A 26208-nucleotide genomic window follows, 5' to 3' on the forward strand; every position below is an offset into this window, starting at 1 on the left:
CTGTGTGGGGGGAGCACTTACAGAGCTGGCTGTGTGGGGGAGCACTGACAGTGCTGGCTCTGTGGGGGAGCAATGACAGTGCTGGCTGTGTGGTGGGAGCACTGACAGGACTGGCTGTGTGGTGGGAGCACTGACAATGCTGGCTGTGATGTGGGAGCACTGACAGTGCTGGCTGTGTGGTGGGAGCACTGTCAGTGCTGGCTGTGTTGTGGGAGCACTGAAAGGGCTGGCTGTGTGGTGGGAGTACTGACAGTGCTGCCTGTGTAGGGGAGCACTGACACTGCTGGCTGTGTGGTGGGAGCACTGAGTGCTGGCTGTGTGGGGGAGCACTGACAGTGCTGGCTGTGTGGTGGGAGAACTAACAGTGCTGGCTGTGTGGTGGGAGCACTGACAGTGCTGGCTGTGTGGAGGGAGCACTGACACGGCTGGCTGTGTGGGGGAGCACTGACAATGTTGTCTGTGTGGTGGGAGCACTGACAGTGAAGGCTGTGTGGGGGAGCACTGACAGTGCTGGCTGTGTGGGCGGAGCACTGACAGTGCTGGCTGTGTGGTGGGAGCACTGGCAGGGCTGGCTGTGTGGGGGAGCACTGACAGTGCTGGCTGTGTGGGGGAGCACTGACAGTGCTGGCTGTGTGGGGGAGCACAGACAGTGCTGGCTGTGTGGGGGGAGCACTGACAGTGCTTGCTGTGTGGGGGAGCACTGACAGTGCTGGCTGTGTGGGGAGCACTGACAGTGCTGGCTGTGTGGTGGGAGCACAGACGGTGCTGGCTGTGTGGGGGGAGCACTGACAGTGCCGGCTGTGTGGTGGGAGCAATGACAGTGCTGGCTGTGTGGGGGGAGCACTGACACTGCTGGCAGTGTGAGGAGAGCACTGACAGTGCTGGCTGTGTGGGGGGAGCACTGACACTGCTGGCAGTGTGGGGAGAGCACTGACAGTGCTGGCTGTGTGGGGGGAGCACTGACAGTGCTGGCTGTGTGGTGGGAGCACTGACAGTGCTGGCTGTGTGGTGGGAGCACTGACAGTGCTAGCTGTGTGGGAGGAGCACTGACAGTGCTGGCTGTGTAGGGGAGCACTGACAGTGCTGGCTGTGTGGTGGGAGCACTGACAGTGCTGGCTGTGTGGTGGGAGCACTGACAGTGCTAGCTGTGTGGGGGGAGCAATGCCAGTGCTGGCTGTGTGGGGGGAGCATTGACAGTGCTGGTTGTGTGGTGGGAGCACTGACAGTGCTGGCTGTGTGGTGGGAGCACTGACAGTGCTAGCTGTGTGGGAGGAGCACTGACAGTGCTGGCTGTGTGGGGGGAGCACTGACAGTGCTGGCTGTGTGGTGGGAGCACTGACAGTGCTGGCTGTGTGGTGGGAGCACTGACAGTGCTAGCTGTGTGGGGGGAGCAATGCCAGTGCTGGCTGTGTGGGGGGAGCATTGACAGTGCTGGTTGTGTGGTGGGAGCACTGACAGTGCTGGCTGTGTGGTGGGAGCACTGACAGTGTTGGCTGTGTGGGGGGAGCACTTACAGAGCTGGCTGTGTGGGGGAGCACTGACAGTGCTGGCTGTGTGGGGGAGCAGTGACAGTGCTGGCTGTGTGGTGGGAGCACTGACAGGACTGGCTGTGTGGTGGGAGCACTGACAATGCTGGCTGTGATGTGGGAGCACTGACAGTGCTGGCTGTGTGGTGGGAGCACTGTCAGTGCTGGCTGTGTTGTGGGAGCACTGAAAGGGCTGGCTGTGTGGTGGGAGTACTGACAGTGCTGCCTGTGTAGGGGAGCACTGACACTGCTGGCTGTGTGGTGGGAGCACTGAGTGCTGGCTGTGTGGGGGAGCCCTGACAGTGCTGGCTGTGTGGAGGGAGCACTGACACGGCAGCCTGTGTGATGGGAGCACTGACAGTGCTGGCTGTGTGGAGGGAGCACTGACACGGCTGGCTGTGTGGGGGGAGCACTGACAATGTTGTCTGTGTGGTGGGAGCACTGACAGTGAAGGCTGTGTGGGGGAGCACTGACAGTGCTGGCTGTGTGGGCGGAGCACTGACAGTGCTGGCTGTGTGGTGGGAGCACTGGCAGGGCTGGCTGTGTGCGGGAGCACTGACAGTGCTGGCTGTGTGGGGGAGCACTGACAGTGCTGTGTGTGGGGGAGCACAGACAGTGCTGGCTGTGTGGGGGGAGCACTGACAGTGCTTGCTGTGTGGGGGGAGCACTGACAGTGCTGGCTGTGTGGGGAGCACTGACAGTGCTGGCTGTGTGGTGGGAGCACAGACTGTGCTGGCTGTGTGGGGAGAGCACTGACAGTGCCGGCTGTGTGGTGGGAGCAATGACAGTGCTGGCTGTGTGGGGGGAGCACTGACACTGCTGGCAGTGTGAGGAGAGCACTGACAGTGCTGGCTGTGTGGGGGGAGCACTGACACTGCTGGCAGTGTGGGGAGAGCACTGACAGTGCTGGCTGTGTGGGGGGAGCACTGACAGTGTTGGCTGTGTGGTGGGAGCACTGACAGTGCTGGCTGTGTGGTGGGAGCACTGACAGTGCTAGCTGTGTGGGGGGAGCACTGACAGTGCTGGCTGTGTGGGAGAGCACTGACAGTGCTGGCTGTGTGGGGCGAGCACGGACAGTGCTGGCTGTGTGGTGGGAGCACTGACAGTGCTGGCTGTGTGGGGGTAGCACGGAGAGTGCTGGCTGAGTGGGGGGATCACTGACAGTGCTGGCTGTTTGTGGGGAGCACTGCCACTGCTGGCTGTGTGGGGGGAGCAGTGCCAGTGCTGGCTGTGTGGGGGGAGCATTGACAGTGCTGGTTGTGTGGTGGGAGCACTGACAGTGCTGGCTGTGTGGGGGAGCAATGACAGTGCTGGCTGTGTGGTGGGAGCACTGACAGGACTGGCTGTGTGGTGGGAGCACTGACAATGCTGGCTGTGATGTGATAGCACGGACAGTGCTGGCTGTGTGGAGGGAGCTCTGTCAGTTCTGGCTGTGTTGTGGGAGCACTGAAAGGGCTGGCTGTGTGGTGGGAGTACTGACAGTGCTGCCTGTGTAGGGGAGCACTGACACTGCTGGCTGTGTGGTGGGAGCACTGAGTGCTGGCTGTGTGGGGGAGCACTGACAGTGCTGCCTGTGTGGTGGGAGAACTAACAGTGCTGGCTGTGTGGTGGGAGCACTGACAGTGCTGGCTGTGTGGAGGGAGCACTGACACGACTGGCTGTGTGGTGGGAGCACTGACAATGATGGCTGTGTGGTGGGAGCACTGACAGTGCTAGCTGTGTGGGGAGCACTGACAGTACTGGCTGTGTGGTGGGAGCACTGACAGTGCTGGATGTGTGGGAGGAGCACTGACAGTGCTGGCTGTGTGGGGGAGCACTGACAGTGCTGGCTGTGTGGTGGGAGCACTGACAGTGCTGGCTGTGTGGTGGGAGCACTGACAGTGCTAGCTGTGTGGGGGCAGCAATGCCAGTGCTGGCTGTTTGGGGGGAGCATTGACAGTGCTGGTTGTGTGGTGGGAACACTGACAGTGCTGGCTGTGTGGTGGGAGCACTGACAGTGCTAGCTGTGTGGGAGGAGCACTGACAGTGCTGGCTGTGTGGGGGGAGCACTGACAGTGCTGGCTGTGTGGTGGGAGCACTGACAGTGCTGGCTGTGTGGTGGGAGCACTGACAGTGCTAGCTGTGTGGGGGGAGCAATGCCAGTGCTGGCTGTGTGGGGGGAGCATTGACAGTGCTGGTTGTGTGGTGGGAGCACTGACAGTGCTGGCTGTGTGGTGGGAGCACTGACAGTGTTGGCTGTGTGGGGGGAGCACTTACAGAGCTGGCTGTGTGGGGGAGCACTGACAGTGCTGGCTGTGTGGGGGAGCAATGACAGTGCTGGCTGTGTGGTGGGAGCACTGACAGGACTGGCTGTGTGGTAGGAGCACTGACAATGCTGGCTGTGATGTGGGAGCACTGACAGTGCTGGCTGTGTGGTGGGAGCACTGTCAGTGCTGGCTGTGTTGTGGGAGCACTGAAAGGGCTGGCTGTGTGGTGGGAGTACGAACAGTGCTGCCTGTGTAGGGGAGCACTGACACTGCTGGCTGTGTGGTGGGAGCACTGAGTGCTGGCTGTGTGGGGGAGCCCTGACAGTGCTGGCTGTGTGGTGGGAGAACTAACAGTGCTGGCTGTGTGGTGGGAGCACTGACAGTGCTGGCTGTGTGGAGGGAGCACTGACACGGCAGCCTGTGTGATGGGAGCACTGACAGTGCTGGCTGTGTGGAGGGAGCACTGACACGGCTGGCTGTGTGGGGGAGCACTGACAATGTTGTCTGTGTGGTGGGAGCACTGACAGTGAAGGCTGTGTGGGGGAGCACTGACAGTGCTGGCTGTGTGGGCGGAGCACTGACAGTGCTGGCTGTGTGGTGGGAGCACTGGCAGGGCTGGCTGTGTGGGGGAGCACTGACAGTGCTGGCTGTGTGGGGGAGCACTGACAGTGCTGTGTGTGGGGGAGCACAGACAGTGCTGGCTGTGTGGGGGGAGCACTGACAGTGCTTGCTGTGTGGGGGGAGCACTGACAGTGCTGGCTGTGTGGGGAGCACTGACAGTGCTGGCTGTGTGGTGGGAGCACAGACGGTGCTGGCTGTGTGGGGAGAGCACTGACAGTGCCGGCTGTGTGGTGGGAGCAATGACAGTGCTGGCTGTGTGGGGGGAGCACTGACACTGCTGGCAGTGTGGGGAGAGCACTGACAGTGCTGGCTGTGTGGGGGAGCACTGACAGTGCTGGCTGCGTGGTGGGAGCACTGACAGTGCTGGCTGTGTGGTGGGAGCACTGACAGTGCTGGCTGTGTGGGAGGAGCACTGACAGTGCTGGCTGTGTGGGGGAGAACTGACAGTGCTGGCTGTGTGGGGCGAGCACGGACAGTGCTGGCTGTGTGGTGGGAGCACTGACAGTGCTGGCTGTGTGGGGGTAGCACGGAGAGTGCTGGCTGAGTGGGGGGATCACTGACAGTGCTGGCTGTTTGTGGGGAGCACTGCCAGTGCTGGCTGTGTGGGGGGAGCAGTGCCAGTGCTGGCTGTGTGGGGGAGCATTGACAGTGCTGGATTTGTGGTGGGAGCACTGACAGTGCTGGCTGTGTGGGGGAGCAATGACAGTGCTGGCTGTGTGGTGGGAGCACTGACAGGACTGGCTGTGTGGTGGGAGCACTGACAATGCTGGCTGTGATGTGGGAGCACGGACAGTGCTGGCTGTGTGGTGGGAGCACTGTCAGTTCTGGCTGTGTTGTGGGAGCACTGAAAGGGCTGGCTGTGTGGTGGGAGTACTGACAGTGCTGCCTGTGTAGGGGAGCACTGACACTGCTGGCTGTGTGGTGGGAGCACTGATTGCTGGCTGTGTGGGGGAGCACTGACAGTGCTGCCTGTGTGGTGGGAGAACTAACAGTGCTGGCTGTGTGGTGGGAGCACTGACAGTGCTGGCTGTGTGGAGGGAGCACTGACACGGCTGGCTGTGTGGTGGGAGCACTGACAATGCTGGCTGTGTGGTGGGAGCACTGACAGTGCTGGCTGTGTGGGGAGCACTGACAGTACTGGCTGTGTGGTGGGAGCACTGACGGTGCTGGCTGTGTGGTGGGAGCACTGACAGTGCTGGCTGTGTGGTGGGAGCACTGACAGTGCTGGCTGTGTGGTGGGAGCACTGACAGTGCTGGCTGTGTGGGGGAGCAATGACAGTGCTGGCTGTGTGGTGGGAGCACTGACAGGACTGGCTGTGTGGTGGGAGCACTGACAATGCTGGCTGTGATGTGGGAGCACGGACAGTGCTGGCTGTGTGGTGGGAGCACTGTCAGTTCTGGCTGTGTTGTGGGAGCACTGAAAGGGCTGGCTGTGTGGAGGGAGCACTGACACGGCAGCCTGTGTGATGGGAGCACTGACAGTGCAGGCTGTGTGGTGGGAGCACTGACAGCGCTGGCTGTGTGGTGGGAGCACTGACAGCGCTGGCTGTGTGGTGGGAGCACTGACGGTGCTGGCTGTGTGGTGGAAGCACTGACAGTGCTGGCTGTGTGGTGGGAGCACTGACGGTGCTGGCTGTGTGGAGGAGCACTGACAGTGCTGGCTGTGTGGTGGAAGCACTGACAGTGCTGGCTGTATGGTGGGAGCACTGACAGTGCTGGCTGTGTGGGGGGAGCACTGACAGTGCTGGCTGTGTTGTGGGAGCACTGACAGTGCTGGCTGTGTGGGAGGAGCACTGACAGTGCTGGCTGTGTGGAGGGAGCACTGACAGTGCTGCCTGTGTGGTGGAAGCACTGACAGTGCTAGATGTGTGGAGGAGCACTGACAGTGCTGGCTGTGTTGTGGGAGCACTGACAGTGCTGGCTGTGTGGGAGGAGCACTGACAGTGCTGCCTGTGTGGGGGGAGCACTGACAGTGCTGGCTGAGTGGGTGGAGCACTGACAGTGCTGGCTGTGGGGGGGGGGGGGAGCACTGGCAGCGCTGGCTGTGTGGTGGGAGCACTGACAGTGCTGGCTGTGTGGGGGAGCACTGACAGTGCTGGCTGTGTGGTGGGAGCACTGACAGCGCTGGCTGTGTGGTGGGAGCACTGGCAGCGCTGGCTGTGTGGTGGGAGCACTGACAGTGTTGGCTGTGTGGTGGGAGCACTGACAGTGCTGGCTGTGTGGTGGGAGCACTGACAGTGCTGACTGTGTGGGGAGCACTGACAGTGCTGTCTGTGTGGTGGGAGCACTGACAGTGCTGGCTGTGTGGTGGGAGCACTGACAGTGCTGGCTGTGTGGGAGCACTGACAGTGCTGGCTGTGTGGGGGAGCACTGACAGTGCTGGCTGTGAGGGGGGCACTGGCCGTGCTGGCTGTGGGGGAGCACTGGCAGTGCTGGCCTTGTGGCGGGAGCACTGACAGTGCTGGTTATATGGCGGGAGCACTGACAGTGCTGGCTGTGTGGTGGGAGCACTGACAGTGCTGGCTGTGTGGTGGGATCACTGACAGTGCTGGCTGTGTGGTGGGATCACTGACAGTGCTGGCTGTGTGGTGGGAGCACTGACAGTGCTGGCTGTGTGGGGCGGGCACTGACAGTGCTGGCTGTGTGGTGGGAGCACTGGCAGTGCTGGCTGTGTGTTCGGATCTTTGACAGTGCTGGCTGTGTGGTGGGTGCACTGACAGTGCTGGCTGTGTGTTGGGATCACTGACAGTGCTGGCTGTGTGGTGGGAGCAATGGCCGTGCTGGCTGTGTGGGGAGAGCACTGACAGTGCTGGCTGTGTGGTGGGAGCATTGACAGTGCTGTCTGTGTGGGGGGAGCACTGGCAGTGCTGGCTGTTTTGGGGGAGCACTGACAGTGCTGGCTGTGTGGGGGAGCACAGACAGTGCTGGCTGTGTGGTGGGAGCACTGACAGTGCTGGCTGTGTGGGGGGAGCACTCACAGTGATGTCTGTGTGGTGGGAGCACTGACAGTGCTGGCTGTGTGGTGGGAGCACTGACAGTGCTGGCTGTGTGGGGAGCACTGACAGTGCTGGCTGTGTGGGGGAGCACTGACAGTGCTGGCTGTGTGGGGGAGCACTGACAGTGCTGGCTGTGAGGGGGGCACTGGCCGTCCTGGCTGTGGGGGGAGCACTGACAGTGCTGGCCTTGTGGCGGGAGCACTGACAGTGCTGGCCTTATGGCGGGAGCACTGAGAGTGCTGGCTGTGTGGTGGGAGCACTGACAGTGCTGGCTGTGTGGTGGGATCACTGACAGTGCTGGCTGTGTGGTGGGATCACTGACAGTGCTGGCTGTGTGGTGGGAGCACTGACAGTGCTGGCTGTGTGGGGGGATCTCTGACAGTGCTGGCTGTGTGGGGGGAGCACTGACAGTGCTGGCTGTGTGGAGGGAGCACTGACAGTGCTGGCTGTGTGGTGGGAGCACTGGCAGTGCTGGCTGTGTGTTGGGATCACTGACAGTGCTGGCTGTGTGGTGGGTGCACTGACAGTGCTGGCTGTGTGTTGGGATCACTGACAGTGCTGGCTGTGTGGTGGGAGCACTGGCCGTGCTGGCTGTGTGGGGAGAGCACTGACAGTGCTGGCTGTGTGGTGGGAGCATTTACAGTGCTGGCTGTGTGGGGAGAGCACTGACAGTGCTGGCTGTTTGGCAGGAGCACTGACAGTGCTGGCTGTGTGGGGGAGCACAGACAGTGCTGGCTCTGTGGTGGGAGCACTGACAGTGCTGGCTGTGTGTTGGGAGCACTGACAGTGCTGGCTGTGTGGGGGGAGCACTGACAGTGCTGGCTGTGTGGGGAGCACTGACAGTGCTGGCTGTGTTGGGGCAGCACTGACAGTGCTGGCTGTATGGGGGAGCACTGACAGTGCTGGTTGTGTGGCGGGAGCACTGACAGTGCTGGCTGTGCGGGGGAGCACTGACAGTGCTGGCTGTGTGGGGGAGCACTGACAGTGCTGGCTGTGTGGGGGGAGCACTGAAAGTGCTGGCTGTGTGGTGGGAGCACTGACAGTGCTGGCTGTGTGGCGGGAGCACTGACAGTGCTGGCTGCGTGGTGGGAGCAGTGACAGTGCTGGCTGTGTGGTGGGAGCACTGACAGTGCTGGCTGTGTGGGGGAGCACTGACAGTGCTGGCTGTGTCGTGGGAGCACTCACAGTGCTGGCTGTGTGGGAGGAGCACTGACAGTGCTGGCTGTGTTTGGGGGAGCACTGACAGTGCTGACTGTGTGGGAGGAGCACTGACAGTGCTAGCTGTGTGGTGGGAGCACTGACAGCGCTGGATGTGTGGTGGGAGCACTGACAGTGCTGGCTGTGTGGTGGGAGCACTGACAGTGCTTGCTGTGTGGGGGGAGCATTGACAGTGCTGGCTGTGTGGGGAGCACTGACAGTGCTGGCTGTGTGGGGAGCACTGACAGTGATGGCTGTGTGGGGGAGCACTGACAGTGCTGGCTGTGTGGGGAGCACTGACAGTGCTCGCTGTGTGGGGGAGCACTGACAGTGCTGGCAGTGTGGTGGGAGCACTGACAGTGCTGGCTGTGTGGGGGGCACTGACAGTGCTGGCTGTGTCTAGGGAGCACTGACAGTGCTGGCTGTGTTGGGGAGCACTGACAGTGCTGGCTGTGTGGGGAGCACTGACAGTGCTGTCTGTGTGGGGGAGCACTGACAGTGCTGGCTGTGTGGTTGGAGCACTGACAGTGCTGGCTGTGTGGGGGGGAGCACTGACAGTGCTGGCTGTGTGTTGGGTGCATTGACAGTGCTGGCTCTGTGGTGGGAGCACTGACAGTGCTGGCTGTGTGGTGGGAGCACTGACAGCGCTGGCTGTGAGTTGGGAGCACTGACAGTGCTGGCTGTGTGGGGGAGCACTGACAGTGCTGGCTGTGTGGTGGGAGAACTGACAGCGCTGGCTGTGTGGTGGGAGCACTGACAGCGCTGGCTGTGTGGTGGGAGCACTGACAGTGCTGGCTGTGTGGTGGGAGCACTGACAGTGCTGACTGTGTGGGGAGCACTGACAGTGCTGTCTCTGTGGTGGGAGCACTGACAGTGCTGGCTGTGTGGTGGGAGCACTGACAGTGCTGGCTGTGTGGGGAGCACAGACAGTGCTGGCTGTGTGGGGAGCACTGACAGTGCTGGCTGTGTGGGGGAGCACTGACAGTGCTGGCTGTGAGGGGGGCACTGGCCGTGCTGGCTGTGGGGGGAGCACTGACAGTGCTTGCCTTGAGGCGGGAGCACTGACAGTGCTGGCCTTATTGCGGGAGCACTGACAGTGCTGGCTGTGTGGTGGGAGCACTGACAGTGCTGGCTGTGTGGTGGGATCACTGATAGTGCTGGCTATGTGGTGGGATCACTGACAGTGCTGGTTGTGTGGTGGGAGCACTGACAGTGCTGGCTGTGGGGGGGATCTCTGACAGTGCTGGCTGTGTGGGGGAGCACTGACAGTGCTGGCTGTGTGGAGGGAGCAGTGACAGTGCTGGCTGTGTGGTGGGAGCACTGGCAGTTCTTGCTGTGTGTTGGGATCACTGACAGTGCTGGCTGTGTGGGGGAGCACTGACAGTGCTGGCTGTGTGGTGGAAGCACTGACAGTGCTGGCTGTGTGGGGGGAGCACTGACAGTGCTGGCTCTATGGGGGGAGCACTGACAATGCTGGTTGTATGGCGGGAGCACGGACAGTGCTGGTTGTGTGGGGGGGCACTGACAGTGCTGGTTGTGTGGGGGAGCACTGACAGTGCTGGCTGTGTGGGGGAGCACTGACAGTGCTGGCTGCGTGGTGGGAGCAGTGACAGTGCTGGCTGCGTGGTGGGAGCAGTGACAGTGCTGGCTGTGTGGTGGGAGCACTGACAGTGCTGGCTGTGTGGGGGAGCACTGACAGTGCTGGCTGTGTCGGGGGAGCAGTCACAGTGCTGGCTGTGTGGGGGGAGCACTGACAGTGCTGGCTGTGTGTGCGGGAGCACTCACAGTGCTGGCTGTGTGGTGGGAGCACTGACAGTGCTGGCTGTGTGGGGGAGCACTGACAGTGCTGGCTGTGTGGTGGGAGCACTGACAGCGCTGGCTGTGTGGTGGGAGCACTGACAGCGCTGGCTGTGTGGTGGGAGCACTGACAGTGCTGGCTGTGTGGGGAGCACTGACAGTGCTGGCTGTGTGGTGGGAGCACTGACAGCGCTGGCTGTGTGGTGGGAGCACTGACAGCGCTGGCTGTGTGGTGGGAGCACTGACAGTGCTGGCTGTGTGGTGGGAGCACTGACAGTGCTGACTGTGTGGGGAGCACTGACAGTGCTGTCTCTGTGGTGGGAGCACTGACAGTGCTGGCTGTGTGGTGGGAGCACTGACAGTGCTGGCTGTGTGGGGAGCACTGACAGTGCTGGCTGTGTGGGGGAGCACTGACAGTGCTGGCTGTGTGGGGGAGCACTGACAGTGCTGGCTGTGAGGGGGGCACTGGCCGTGCTGCCTGTGGGGGGAGCACTGACAGTGCTGGCCTTGTGGCGGGAGCACTGACAGTGCTGGCCTTATTGCGGGAGCACTGACAGTGCTGGCTGTGTGGTGGGAGCACTGACAGTGCTGGCTGTGTGGTGGGATCACTGACAGTGCTGGCTGTGTGGTGGGATCACTGACAGTGCTGGTTGTGTGGTGGGAGCACTGACAGTGCTGGCTGTGGGGGGGGATCTCTGACAGTGCTGGCTGTGTGGGGGAGCACTGACAGTGCTGGCTGTGTGGAGGGAGCAGTGACAGTGCTGGCTGTGTGGTGGGAGCACTGGCAGTTCTTGCTGTGTGTTGGGATCACTGACAGTGCTGGCTGTGTGGGGGAGCACTGACAGTGCTGGCTGTGTGGTGGAAGCACTGACAGTGCTGGCTGTGTGGGGGGAGCACTGACAGTGCTGGCTCTATGGGGGGAGCACTGACAATGCTGGTTGTATGGCGGGAGCACGGACAGTGCTGGTTGTGTGGGGGGGCACTGACAGTGCTGGCTGTGTGGGGGAGCACTGACAGTGCTGGCTGCGTGGTGGGAGCAGTGACAGTGCTGGCTGCGTGGTGGGAGCAGTGACAGTGCTGGCTGTGTGGTGGGAGCACTGACAGTGCTGGCTGTGTGGGCGAGCACTGACAGTGCTGGCTGTGTCGGGGGAGCAGTCACAGTGCTGGCTGTGTGGGGGAGCACTGACAGTGCTGGCTGTGTGGGGGGAGCACTGGTAGTGCTGTCTGTGTGGGTGGAGCACTGACAGTGCTGGCTGTGTGGGGGGAGCACTGGTAGTGCTGTCTGTGTGGGTGGAGCACTGACAGTGCTGGCTGTGTGGGGGTAGCACTGACAGTGCTGGCTGTGTGGGGGAGCACTGACAGTGCTGGCTGTGTGGTGGGAGCACTGACAGTGCTGGCTGTGTGGGGGGAGCACTGACCGTGCTGGCTGTGTGGTGGGAGCACTGACAGTGCTGGCTGTGTGGGGGGAGCACTCACAGTGCTGGCTTTGTGTGGGGGGAGCACTGACAGTGCTGGCTGTGTGGGGGAGCACTGACAGTGCTGGCTGTGTGGAGGGAGCACTGACACGGCTGGCTGTGTGGGGGGAGCAGTGACAATGTTGTCTGTCTGGTGGGAGCACTGACAGTGAAGGCTGTGTGGGGGAGCACTGACAGTGCTGGCTGTGTGCGGGTGCACTGACAGTGCTGGCTGTGTGGGGGAGCACTGACAGTGCTGGCTGTGTGGGGGAGCACTGACAGTGCTGGCTGTGTGGGGGAGCACAGACAGTGCTGGCTGTGTGGGGGGAGCACTGACAGTGCTTGCTGTGTGGGGGGAGCACTGAAAGTGCTGGCTGTGTGGGGAGCACTGAGAGTGCTGGCTGTGTGGTGGGAGCACAGACGGTGCTGGCTGTGTGGGGGAGCACTGACAGTGCCGGCTGTGTGGTGGGAGCAATGACAGTGCTGGTTGTGTGTGGGGGGGAGCACTGACACTGCTGGCAGTGTGAGGAGAGCACTGACAGTGCTGGCTGTGTGGGGGGAGCACTGACACTGCTGGCAGTGTGTGGAGAGCACTGACAGTGCTGGCTGTGTGGGGGGAGCACTGACAGTGCTGGCTGTGTGGTGGGAGCACTGACAGTGCTGGCTGTGTGGTGGGAGCACTGACAGTGCTAGCTGTGTGGGGGGAGCACTGACAGTGCTGGCTGTGTGGGGCGAGCGCGGACAGTGCTGGCTGTGTGGTGGAAGCACTGACAGTGCTGGCTGTGTGGGGGTAGCACGGAGAGTGCTGGCTGTGTGGGGGGATCACTGACAGTGCTGGCTGTTTGTGGGGAGCACTGCCAGTGCTGGCTGTGTGGGGGGAGCAATGCCAGTGCTGGCTGTGTGGGGGGGAGCATTGACAGTGCTGGTTGTGTGGTGGAAGCACTGACAGTGCTGGCTGTGTGGTTTGAGCACTGACAGTGTTGGCTGTGTGGGGGGAGCACTTACAGAGCTGGCTGTGTGGGGGAGCACTGACAGTGCTGGCTGTGTGGGGGAGCAATGACAGTGCTGGCTGTGATGTGGGAGCACTGACAGTGCTGGCTGTGTGGTGGGAGCACTGTCAGTGCTGGCTGTGTTGTGGGAGCACTGAAAGGGCTGGCTGTGTGGTGGGAGTACTGACAGTGCTGCCTGTGTAGGGGAGCACTGACACTGCTGGCTGTGTGGTGGGAGCACTGAGTGCTGGCTGTGTGGGGGAGCACTGACAGTGCTGGCTGTGTGGTGGGAGAACTAACAGTGCTGGCTGTGTGGTGGGAGCACTGACAGTGCTGGCTGTGTGGAGGGAGCACTGACACGGCAGCCTGTGTGATGGGAGCACTGACAGTGCTGGCTGTGTGGAGGGAGCACTGACTTGGCTGGCTGTGTGGGGGGAGCACTGACAATGTTGTCTGTGTGGTGGGAGCACTGACAGTGAAGGCTGTGTGGGGGAGCATTGACAGTGCTGGCTGTGTGGGCGGAGCACTGACAGTGCTGGCTGTGTGGTGGGAGCACTGGCAGGGCTGGCTGTGTGGGGGAGCACTGACAGTGCTGGCTGTGAGGGGGAGCACTGACAGTGCTGGCTGTGTGGGGAGCACAGACAGTGCTGGCTGTGTGGGGGGAGCACTGACAGTGCTTGCTGTGTGGGGGGAGCACTGACAGTGCAGGCTGTGTGGGGAGCACTGACAGTGCTGGCTGTGTGGTGGGAGCACAGACGGTGCTGGCTGTGTGGGGGAGCACTGACAGTGCCGGCTGTGTGGTGGGAGCAATGACAGTGCTGGCTGTGTGGGGGGAGCACTGACACTTCTGGCAGTGTGAGGAGAGCACTGACAGTGCTGGCTGTGTGGGGGGAGCACTGACACTGCTGGCAGTGTGGGGAGAGCACTGACAGTGCTGGCTGTGTGGGGGGAGCACTGACAGTGCTGGCTGTGTGGTGGGAGCACTGACAGTGCTGGCTGTGTGGTGGGAGCACTGACAGTGCTGGCTGTGTGGGAGGAGCACTGACAGTGCTGGCTGTGTGGGGAGCACTGACAGTGCTAGCTGATTGGGGGGAACACTTACAGTGCTGCCTATGTGAAGGGAGCACTGACAGTGCTGGCTGTGTGGGGCGAGCACGGACAGTGCTGGCTGTGTGGTGGGAGCACTGGCATGCTGGCTGTGTGGGAGGGCACTGACAGTGCTGGCTGTGTGGGGCGAGCACGGACAGTGCTGGCTGTGTGGTGGGCGCACTGACAGTGCTGGCTGTGTGGGGGTAGCACGGAGAGTGCTGGCTGAGTGGGGGGATCACTGACAGTGCTGGCTGTTTGTGGGAAGCACTGCCAGTGCTGGCTGTGTGGGGATAGCAGTGCCAGTGCTGGCTGTGTGGGGGGAGCATTGACAGTGCTGGTTGTGTGGTGGGAGCACTGACAGTGCTGGCTGTGTGGGGGAGCAATGACAGTGCTGGCTGTGTGGTGGGAGCACTGACAGGACTGGCTGTGTGGTGGGAGCACTGACAATGCTGGCTGTGATGTGGGAGCACGGACAGTGCTGGCTGTGTGGTGGGAGCACTGTCAGTGCTGGCTGTGTTGTGGGAGCACTGAAAGGGCTGGCTGTGTGGTGGGAGTACTGGCAGTGCTGCCTGTGTAGGGGAGCACTGACACTGCTGGCTGTGTGGTGGGAGCACTGAGTGCTGGCTGTGTGGGGGAGCACTGACAGTGCTGGCTGTGTGGTGGGAGAACTAACAGTGCTGGCTGTGTGGTGGGAGCACTGACAGTGCTGGCTGTGTGGAGGGAGCACTGACACGGCTGGCTGTGTGGTGGGAGCACTGACAATGCTGGCTGTGTGGTGGGAGCACTGACAGTGCTGGCTGTGTGGGGAGCACTGACGGTACTGGCTGTGTGGTGGGAGCACTGACGGTGCTGGCTGTGTGGTGGGAGCACTGACAGTGCTGGCTGTGTGGTGGGAGCACTGACAGTGCTGGCTGTGTGGTGGGGGCACTGACAGTGCTGGCTGTGTGGGGGAGCACTGACAGTGCTGGCTGTGTGGGGGGAGCACTGACAGTGCTGTCTGTGTGGGGGGAGCACTGACAGTGCTGGCTGTGTTGTGGGAGCACTGACAGTGCTGACTGTGTGGGAGGAGCACTGACAGTGCTGGCTGTGTGGAGGGAGCACTGACAGTGCTGCCTGTGTGGTGGAAGCACTGACAGTGCTAGATGTGTGGAGGAGCACTGACAGTGCTGGCTGTGTTGTGGGAGCACTGACAGTGCTGGCTGTGTGGGAGGAGCACTGACAGTGCTGCCTGTGTGGGGGAGCACTGCCAGTGCTGGCTGTGTGGGGGGAGCAGTGCCAGTGCTGGCTGTGTGGGGGGAGCATTGACAGTGCTGGTTGTGTGGTGGGAGCACTGACAGTGCTGGCTGTGTGGGGGAGCAATGACAGTGCTGGCTGTGTGGTGGGAGCACTGACAGGACTGGCTGTGTGGTGGGAGCACTGACAATGCTGGCTGTGATGTGGGAGCACAGACAGTGCTGGCTGTGTGGTGGGAGCACTGTCAGTGCTGGCTGTGTTGTGGGAGCACTGAAAGGGCTGGCTGTGTGGTGGGAGTACTGACAGTGCTGCCTGTGTAGGGGAGCACTGACACTGCTGGCTGTGTGGTGGGAGAACTGAGTGCTGGCTGTGTGGGGGAGCACTGACAGTGCTGGATGTGTGGTGGGAGAACTAACAGTGCTGGCTGTGTGGTGGGAGCACTGAGAGTGCTGGCTGTGTGGAGGGAGCACTGACACGGCTGGCTGTGTGGTGGGAGCACTGACAATGCTGGCTGTGTGGTGGGAGCACTGACGGTACTGGCTGTGTGGTGGGAGCACTGACGGTGCTGGCTGTGTGGTGGGAGCACTGAAAGTGCTGGCTGTGTGGTGGGAGCACTGACAGTGCTGGCTGTGTGGTGGGGGCACTGACAGTGCTGGCTGTGTGGGGGAGCACTGACAGTGCTGGCGGTGTGGGGGAGCACTGACAGTGCTGTCTGTGTGGAAGAGCACTGACAGTGCTGGCTGCGTGGTGGGAGCACTGATAGTGCTGGCTGTGTGGAGGGAGCACTGACACGGCAGCCTGTGTGATGGGAGCACTGACAGTGCAGGCTGTGTGGTGGGAGAACTGACAGCGCTGGCTGTGTGGTGGGAGCACTGACAGCGCTGGCTGTGTGGTGGGAGCACTGACGGTGCTGGCTGTGTGGTGGAAGCACTGACAGTGCTGGCTGTGTGGTGGGAGCACTGACGGTGCTGGCTGTGTGGAAGAGGACTGACAGTGCTGGCTGTGTGGTGGAAGCACTGACAGTGCTGGCTGTATGGTGGGAGCACTGACAGTGCTGGCTGTGTGGGGGGAGCACTGACAGTGCTGGCTGTGTTGTGGGAGCACTGACAGTGCTCACTGTGTGGGAGGAGCACTGACAGTGCTGGCTGTGTGGAGGGAGCACTGACAGTGCTGCCTGTGTGGTGGAAGCACTGACAGTGCTAGATGTGTGGAGGAGCACTGACAGTGCTGGCTGTGTTGTGGGAGCACTGACAGTGCTGGCTGTGTGGGAGGAGCACTGACAGTGCTGTCTGTGTGGGGGGAGCACTGACAGTGCTGGCTGTGTGGGTGGAGCACTGACAGTGCTGGCTGTGGGGGGGAGCACTGGCAGCGCTGGCTGTGTGGTGGGAGCACTGACAGTGCTGGCTGTGTGGGGGAGCACTGACAGTGCTGGCTGTGTGGTGGGAGCACTGACAGCGCTGGCTGTGTGGTGGGAGCACTGGCAGCGCTGGCTGTGTGGTGGGAGCACTGAGAGTGTTGGCTGTGTGGTGGGAGCACTGACAGTGCTGGCTGTGTGGTTGGAGCACTGACAGTGCTGACTGTATGGGGAGCACTGACAGTGCTGTCTGTGTGGTGGGAGCACTGACAGTGCTGGCTGTGTGGTGGGAGCACTGACAGTGCTGGCTGTGTGGGGAGCACTGACAGTGCTGGCTGTGTGGGGGAGCACTGACAGTGCTGGCTGTGTGGGGGAGCACTGACAGTGCTGGCTGTGAGGGGGGCACTGGCCGTGCTGACTGTGGGGGGAGCACTGACAGTGCTGGCCTTGTGGCGGGAGCACTGACAGTGCTGGCCTTATGGCGGGAGCACTGAGAGTGCTGGCTGTGTGGTGGGAGCACTGAGAGTGCTGGCTGTGTGGTGGGATCACTGACAGTGCTGGCTGTGTGGTGGGATCACTGACAGTGCAGGCTGTGTGGTGGGAGCACTGACAGTGCTGGCTGTGTGGGGGGATCTCTGACAGTGCTGGCTGTGTGGGGGAGCACTGACAGTGCTGGCTGTGTGGAGGGAGCACTGACAGTGCTGGCTGAGTGGTGGGAGCACTGGCAGTGCTGGCTGTGTGTTGTGATCTTTGACAGTGCTTGCTGTGTGGTGGGTGCACTGACAGTGCTGGCTGTGTGTTGGGATCACTGACAGTGCTGGCTGTGTGGTGGGAGCACTGGCCGTGCTGGCTGTGTGGGGAGAGCACTGACAGTGCTGGCTGTGTGGTGGGAGCATTGACAGTGCTGGCTGTGTGGGGGGAGCACTGACAGTGCTGGCTGTTTGGGGGGAGCACTGACAGTGCTGGCTGTGTGGGGGAGCACAGACAGTGCTGGCTGTGTGGTGGGAGCACTGACGGTGCTGGCTGTGTGGGGGGAGCACTGACAGTGCTGTCTGTGTGATGGGAGCACTGACAGTGCTGGCTGTGTGGTGGGGGCACTGACAGTGCTGGCTGTGTGGGGAGCACTGACAGTGCTGGCTGTGTGGGGGAGCACTGACAGTGCTGGCTGTGTGGGGGAGCACTGACAGTGCTGGCTGTGAGGGGGCACTGGCCGTGCTGGCTGTGGGGGGAGCACTGACAGTGCTGGCCTTGTGGCGGGAGCACTGACAGTGCTGGCTTTATGGCGGGAGCACTGACAGTGCTGGCTCTGTGGTGGGAGCACTGACAGTGCTGGCTGTGTGGTGGGATCACTGACAGTGCTGGCTGTGTGGTGGGATCACTGACAGTGCTGGCTGTGTGGTGGGAGCACTGACAGTGCTGGCTGTGTGGGGGGATCTCTGACAGTGCTGGCTGTGTGGGGGGAGCACTGACAGTGCTGGCTGTGTGGAGGGAGCACTGACAGTGCTGGCTGTGTGGTGGGAGCACTGGCAGTGCTGGCTGTGTGTTGGGATCACTGACAGTGCTGGCTGTGTGGTGGGTGCACTGGCAGTGCTGGCTGTGTGTTGGGATCACTGACAGTGCTGGCTGTGTGGTGGGAGCACTGGCCGTGCTGGCTGTGTGGGGAGAGCACTGACAGTGCTGGCTGTGTGGTGGGAGCATTGACAGTGCTGGCTGTGTGGGGGAGCACTGACAGTGCTGGCTGTTTGGGGGGAGCACTGACAGCGCTGGCTGTGTGGGGGAGCACAGACAGTGCTGGCTGTGTGGTGGGAGCACTGACAGTGCTAGCTGTGTGTTGGGAGCACTGACAGTGCTGGCTGTGTGGGGGGAGCACTGACAGTGCTGGCTGCGTGGGGAGCACTGACAGTGCTGGCTGTGTTGGGACAGCACTGACAGTGCTGGCTGTATGGGGGGAGCACTGACAGTGCTGGTTGTGTGGCGGGAGCACTGACAGTGCTGGCTGTGCGGGGGAGCACTGACAGTGCTGGCTGTGTGGGGGAGCACTGACAGTGCTGGCTGTGTGGGGGGAGCACTGACAGTGCTGGCTGTGTGGTGGGAGCACTGACACTGCTGGCTGTGTGGGGGGAGCACTGACAGTGCTGGCTGCGTGGTGGGAGCAGTGACAGTGCTGGCTGTGTGGTGGGAGCACTGACAGTGCTGGCTGTGTGGGGGAGCACTGACAGTGCTGGCTGTGTCGGGGGAGCACTCACAGTGCTGGCTGTGTGGGGGGAGCTCTGACAGTGCTGGCTGTGTGTGCGGGAGCACTGACAGTGCTGGCTGTGTGGTGGGAGCACTGACAGCGCTGGCTGTGTGGTGGGAGCACTGGCAGCGCTGGCTGTGTGGTGGGAGCACTGAGAGTGTTGGCTGTGTGGTGGGAGCACTGACAGTGCTGGCTGTGTGGTTGGAGCACTGACAGTGCTGACTGTATGGGGAGCACTGACAGTGCTGTCTGTGTGGTGGGAGCACTGACAGTGCTGGCTGTGTGGTGGGAGCACTGACAGTGCTGGCTGTGTGGGGAGCACTGACAGTGCTGGCTGTGTGGGGGAGCACTGACAGTGCTGGCTGTGTGGGGGAGCACTGACAGTGCTGGCTGTGAGGGGGGCACTGGCCGTGCTGGCTGTGGGGGGAGCACTGACAGTGCTGGCCTTGTGGCGGGAGCACTGACAGTGCTGGCCTTATGGCGGGAGCACTGAGAGTGCTGGCTGTGTGGTGGGAGCACTGAGAGTGCTGGCTGTGTGGTGGGATCACTGACAGTGCTGGCTGTGTGGTGGGATCACTGACAGTGCAGGCTGTGTGGTGGGAGCACTGACAGTGCTGGCTGTGTGGGGGGATCTCTGACAGTGCTGGCTGTGTGGGGGAGCACTGACAGTGCTGGCTGTGTGGAGGGAGCACTGACAGTGCTGGCTGAGTGGTGGGAGCACTGGCAGTGCTGGCTGTGTGTTGTGATCTTTGACAGTGCTTGCTGTGTGGTGGGTGCACTGACAGTGCTGGCTGTGTGTTGGGATCACTGACAGTGCTGGCTGTGTGGTGGGAGCACTGGCCGTGCTGGCTGTGTGGGGAGAGCACTGACAGTGCTGGCTGTGTGGTGGGAGCATTGACAGTGCTGGCTGTGTGGGGGGAGCACTGACAGTGCTGGCTGTTTGGGGGGAGCACTGACAGTGCTGGCTGTGTGGGGGAGCACAGACAGTGCTGGCTGTGTGGTGGGAGCACTGACGGTGCTGGCTGTGTGGGGGGAGCACTGACAGTGCTGTCTGTGTGATGGGAGCACTGACAGTGCTGGCTGTGTGGTGGGGGCACTGACAGTGCTGGCTGTGTGGGGAGCACTGACAGTGCTGGCTGTGTGGGGGAGCACTGACAGTGCTGGCTGTGTGGGGGAGCACTGACAGTGCTGGCTGTGAGGGGGCACTGGCCGTGCTGGCTGTGGGGGGAGCACTGACAGTGCTGGCCTTGTGGCGGGAGCACTGACAGTGCTGGCTTTATGGCGGGAGCACTGACAGTGCTGGCTCTGTGGTGGGAGCACTGACAGTGCTGGCTGTGTGGTGGGATCACTGACAGTGCTGGCTGTGTGGTGGGATCACTGACAGTGCTGGCTGTGTGGTGGGAGCACTGACAGTGCTGGCTGTGTGGGGGGATCTCTGACAGTGCTGGCTGTGTGGGGGGAGCACTGACAGTGCTGGCTGTGTGGAGGGAGCACTGACAGTGCTGGCTGTGTGGTGGGAGCACTGGCAGTGCTGGCTGTGTGTTGGGATCACTGACAGTGCTGGCTGTGTGGTGGGTGCACTGGCAGTGCTGGCTGTGTGTTGGGATCACTGACAGTGCTGGCTGTGTGGTGGGAGCACTGGCCGTGCTGGCTGTGTGGGGAGAGCACTGACAGTGCTGGCTGTGTGGTGGGAGCATTGACAGTGCTGGCTGTGTGGGGGAGCACTGACAGTGCTGGCTGTTTGGGGGGAGCACTGACAGCGCTGGCTGTGTGGGGGAGCACAGACAGTGCTGGCTGTGTGGTGGGAGCACTGACAGTGCTAGCTGTGTGTTGGGAGCACTGACAGTGCTGGCTGTGTGGGGGGAGCACTGACAGTGCTGGCTGTGTGGGGAGCACTGACAGTGCTGGCTGTGTTGCGACAGCACTGACAGTGCTGGCTGTATGGGGGGAGCACTGACAGTGCTGGTTGTGTGGCGGGAGCACTGACAGTGCTGGCTGTGCGGGGGAGCACTGACAGTGCTGGCTGTGTGGGGGAGCACTGACAGTGCTGGCTGTGTGGGGGGAGCACTGACAGTGCTGGCTGTGTGGTGGGAGCACTGACACTGCTGGCTGTGTGGGGGAGCACTGACAGTGCTGGCTGCGTGGTGGGAGCAGTGACAGTGCTGGCTGTGTGGTGGGAGCACTGACAGTGCTGGCTGTGTGGGGGAGCACTGACAGTGCTGGCTGTGTCGGGGGAGCACTCACAGTGCTGGCTGTGTGGGGGGAGCTCTGACAGTGCTGGCTGTGTGTGCGGGAGCACTGACAGTGCTGGCTGTGTGGTGGGAGCACTGACAGTGCTGGCTGTGTGGGGGGAGCACTGGTAGTGCTGTCTGTGTGGGGGGAGCACTGACAGTGCTGGCTGTGTGGGGGGAGCACTGACAGTGCTGGCTGTGTGGGGGGAGCACTGACAGTGCAGGCTGTGTGGTGGGAGCACTGACAGTGCTGGCTGTGTGGGGGGAGCACTGACCGTGCTGGCTGTGTGGTGGGAGCACTGACAGTGCTGGCTGTGTGGGGGGAGCACTGACAGTGCTGGCTGTGTGGCGGAGCACTGACAGTGCTGGCTGTGTGGAGGGAGCACTGACACGGCTGGCTGTGTGGGGGGAGCACTGACAATGTTGTCTGTGTGGTGGGAGCACTGACAGTGAAGGCTGTGTGGGGGAGCACTGACAGTTCTGGCTATGTGGGGGTGCACTGACAGTGCTGGCTGTGTGGGGGAGGACTGACAGTGCTGGCTGTGTGGGGGAGCACTGGCAGTGCTGGATGTGCGGGGGAGCACTGACAGTGCTGGCTGTGTGGGGGGAGCACTGACAGTGCTTGCTGTGTGGGTGAGCACTGACAGTGCTGGCTGTGTGGGGGGAGCACTGACAGTGCTTGCTGTGTGGGGGGAGCACTGACAGTGCTGGCTGTGTGGGGAGCACTGACAGTGCTGGCTGTGTGGTGGGAGCACAGACGGTGCTGGCTGTGTGGGGGGAGCAATGACAGTGCTGGCTGTGTGGGGGGAGCACTGACACTGCTGGCAGTGTGAGGAGAGCACTGACAGTGCTGGCTGTGTGGGGGAGCACTGACACTGCTGGCAGTGTGGGGAGAGCACTGACAGTGCTGGCTGTGTGGGGGAGCACTGACAGTGCTGGCAGTGTGGTGGGAGCACTGACAGTTTTGGCTGTGTGGTGGGAGCACTGACAGTGCTAGCTGTGTGGTGGGAGCACTGGCATGCTGGCTGTGTGGGAGGGCACTGACAGTGCTGGCTGTGTGGGGAGCACTGACAGTGCTAGCTGATTGGGGGGAACACTGACAGTGCTGCCTGTGTGGAGGGAGCACTGATAGTGCTGGCTGTGTGAGGCGATCACGGAGAGTGCTGGCTGTGTGGGGGGATCACTGACAGTGCTGGCTGTTTGTGGGGAGCACTGACAGTGCTGGCTGTGTGGGGGGAGCACTGCCAGTGCTGGCTGTGTGGGGGAAAATTAACAGAGCCCGACATTAAATACAGTACAATGAAACAGTGACCTACAGTAAACAAGGCAAAATTAAACAGAGCCCGACATTAAATACAGTACAATGAAACAGTGACCTACAGTAAACAAGGCAAAATTAAACAGAGCCCGACATTAAATACAGTGCAATGAAACAGTGCCCTACAGTGAACAAGGTAAAATTAAACAGAGCCCAACATTACATACAGCACAATGAAACAATGCCCTACAGTGAAGAATGTAAAATTAAACAGAGCCCGACATTAAATACGGTACAATGAAACAGTGCCCTACACTGAACATTGTAAAATTAAACAGAGCCCGACATTAAATACGGTACAATGAAACAGTGCCCTACACTGAACATTGTAAAATTAAACAGAGCCCGACATTAAATACAGTACAATGAAACAGTGACCTACAGTAAACAAGGCAAAATTAAACAGAGCCCGACATTAAATACAGTGCAATGAAACAGTGCCCTACAGTGAACAAGGTAAAATTAAACAGAGCCCAACATTAAATACAGCACAATGAAACAATGCCCTACAGTGAAGAATGTAAAATTAAACAGAGCCCGACATTAAATACAGTACAATGAATCAGTGCCCTACACTGAACAATGTACAATTAAACACAGCCCGACATTAAACACAGTACAATGAAACAGTGCCCTACAGTGAACAATGTAAAATTAAACAGAGCCCGACATTAAATACAGTACAATGAAACAGTGACCTACAGTGGACAATGTAAAATTAAACATAGCCCGACATTAAATACGGTACAGTGAAACAGTGCCCTACACTTAACAATGTAAAATTAAACACAGCCCGACATTAAATACAGTACAATGAATCAGTGCCCTACACTGAATAATGTAAACTTAAACACAGCCCGACATTAAATACAGTACAATGAATCAGTGCCCTACACTGAACAATGTAAAATTAAACACAGCCCGGCATTAAATACGGTACAATGAATCAGTGCCCTACACTGAACAAGGTAAAATTAAACAGAGCACGACATTAAATACAGTACAATGAAACAGTGCCCTACAGTAAACAAGGCAAAATTAAACAGAGCCCGACATTAAATGCAGTACAATGAAACAGTCCCCTACAGTGAACAATGTACAATTAAACACAGCCCGACACTAAATACGGTACAATGAAACAGTGCCCTACAGTGAACAATGTACAATTAAACACAGCCCGACATTAAATACGGGGCAATGAAACAGTGACCTACAGTGAACAATGTACAATTAAACAGAGCCCGACATTAAATACGGTACAATGAAACAGTGCCCTACAGTGAACAATGTACAATTAAACAGAGCCCGACATTAAATACAGTACAATGAAACAGTGCCCGACAGTGAACAAGGTAAAATTAAACAGAGCCCAGCATTAAATACAGCACAATGAAACAGTGACCTACAGTGAACAAGGTAAAATTAAACAGAGCCCGACATTAAATACAGTACAATGAAACAATGCCCTACAGTGAAAAATGTAAAGTTAAACAGAGCCCGACATTAAATACAGTACAATGTAACAGTGCCCTCCACTGAACAATGTAAAATTAAACAGAGCCCGACATTAAATACAGTACAATGAAACAGTGCCCTACACTGAACAAGGTAAAATTAAACAGAGCCCGACATTAAATACGGTACAATGAAACAGTGCCCTACACTGAACAAGGTAAAATTAAACAGAGCCCGACATTAAATACAGTACAATGAAACAGTGACCAACAGTAAACAAGGCAAAATTAAACAGAGCCCGACATTAAATACAGTACAATGAAACAGTGCCCTACACTGAACAAGGTAAAATTAAACAGAGCCCGACATTAAATACAGTACAATGAAACAGTGCCCTACACTGAACAAGGTAAAATTAAACAGAGCCCGACATTAAATACAGTACAATGAAACAGTGACCTACAGTAAACAAGGCAAAATTAAACAGAGCCCGACATTAAATACAGTACAATGAAACAGTGCCCTAAACTGAACAAGGTAAAATTAAACAGAGCCCGACATTAAATACAGTACAATGAAACAGTGCCCTACACTGAACAAGGTAAAATTAAACAGAGCCCGACATTAAATGCAGTACAATGAAACAGTGACCTACAGTAAACAAGGCAAAATTAAACAGAGCCCGACATTAAATACAGTGCAATGAAACAGTACCCTACAGTGAACAATGTAACAGTAAACACAGCCCGACATTAAATACGGGACAATGAAACAGTGCCCGACAGTGAACAAGGTAAAATTAAACAGAGCACAACATTAAATACAGCACAATGAAACAATGCCCTACAGTGAAGAATGTAAAATTAAACACAGCCCGACATTAAATACAGTACAATGTAACAGTGACCTACAGTGAACAATGTAAAATTAAACATAGCCCGACATTAAATACGGTACAATGTAACAGTGCCCTCCACTGAGCAAGGTAAAATTAAACAGAGCCCGACATTAAATACAGTACAATGAAACAGTGCCCTACAGTGAACAATGTACAATTAAACACAGCCCGACATTAAATACGGTAAAATGAAACAGTGCCCTACACTGAACAAGGTAAAATAAAACACAGCCCGACATTAAATACGGTACAATGAAACAGTGCCCTACACTGAACAATGTAACAGTAAACAGAGCCCGACATTAAATACGGTACAATGAAACAGTGCCCTACACTGAACAAGGTAAAATTAAACACAGCCCGACATTAAATACGGTACAGTGAAACAGTGCCCTACACTGAACAAGGTAAAATTAATCAGAGCCCGACATTAAATAAAGTACAATGAAACAGGGCCCTAATGTGAACAATGTAAAATAAAACAGAGCCCGACATTAAATACGGTACAATGAAACAGTGCCCTACAGTGAACAATGTAAAATTAAACAGAGCCCGACATTAAATACGGTACAATTAATCAGTGCCCTACACTGAACAATGTAAAATTAAACAGAGCCCGACATTAAATACGGTACAATGAAACAGTGCCCTACAGTGAACAAGGTAAAATTAAACAGAGCCCGACATTAAATACAGCACAATGAAACAGTGCCCTACAGTGAACAAGGTAAAATTAAACAGAGCCCGACATTAAATACGGTAGAATGAAACAGTGCCCTACAAGCAACAAGGTAAAATTAAACAGAGCCCGACATTAAAAACAGTGCAATGAAACAGTGCCCAACAGTGAACAATGTAAAATTAAACACAGCCCGACATTAAATACAGTACAATGAAACAGTGACCTACAGTGAACAAGGTAAAATTTAACAGAGCCCGACATTAAATACAGAACAATGAAACAGTGCCCTACAAGCTACAATGTAAAATTAAACAGAGCTCGACATTAAATACGGTACAATGAAACAGTGCCCTACAAGCAACAAGGTAAAATTAAACAGAGGCCGACATTAAATACAGTACAATGAAACAGTGACCTACAGTGAACAATGTAAAATTAAACATAGCCCGACATTAAATACGGTACAAGAAACAGTGCCCTACAGTGAACAATGTAAAATTAAACAGAGCACGACATTAAATATTTACAGTGGTCCCTGGGTAGAATATCATCATTTACACTGGCTCCTGCGATATTAATTATTATTTACTGCGGTACTTGGATAGTATATCAATATTTACAGTGCACCACGGGTAGAATATCATTATTTACCGTGGTCCCTGGGGATTATATTATTGTTCAAAGTGGTCCCTGTGTGGAATATCATTATTTACTTTGGTTCCTGGGTAGAATATCATTATTTACAGTGTTCCCTGGGTAGTATATCATTATTTACAGTGATCCCTGGGTATTATATCATTGTTTAAAGTGGTCCCTGTGTAGAATATCATTATTTACAGTGGTCACTGGGTAGAATATCATTATTTACAGTGGTGCCTGGGTAATA

Source organism: Scyliorhinus torazame, chromosome 5 (genome assembly GCF_047496885.1).
Source record: "Scyliorhinus torazame isolate Kashiwa2021f chromosome 5, sScyTor2.1, whole genome shotgun sequence".
Taxonomy (NCBI): Eukaryota; Metazoa; Chordata; class Chondrichthyes; order Carcharhiniformes; family Scyliorhinidae; genus Scyliorhinus; species Scyliorhinus torazame.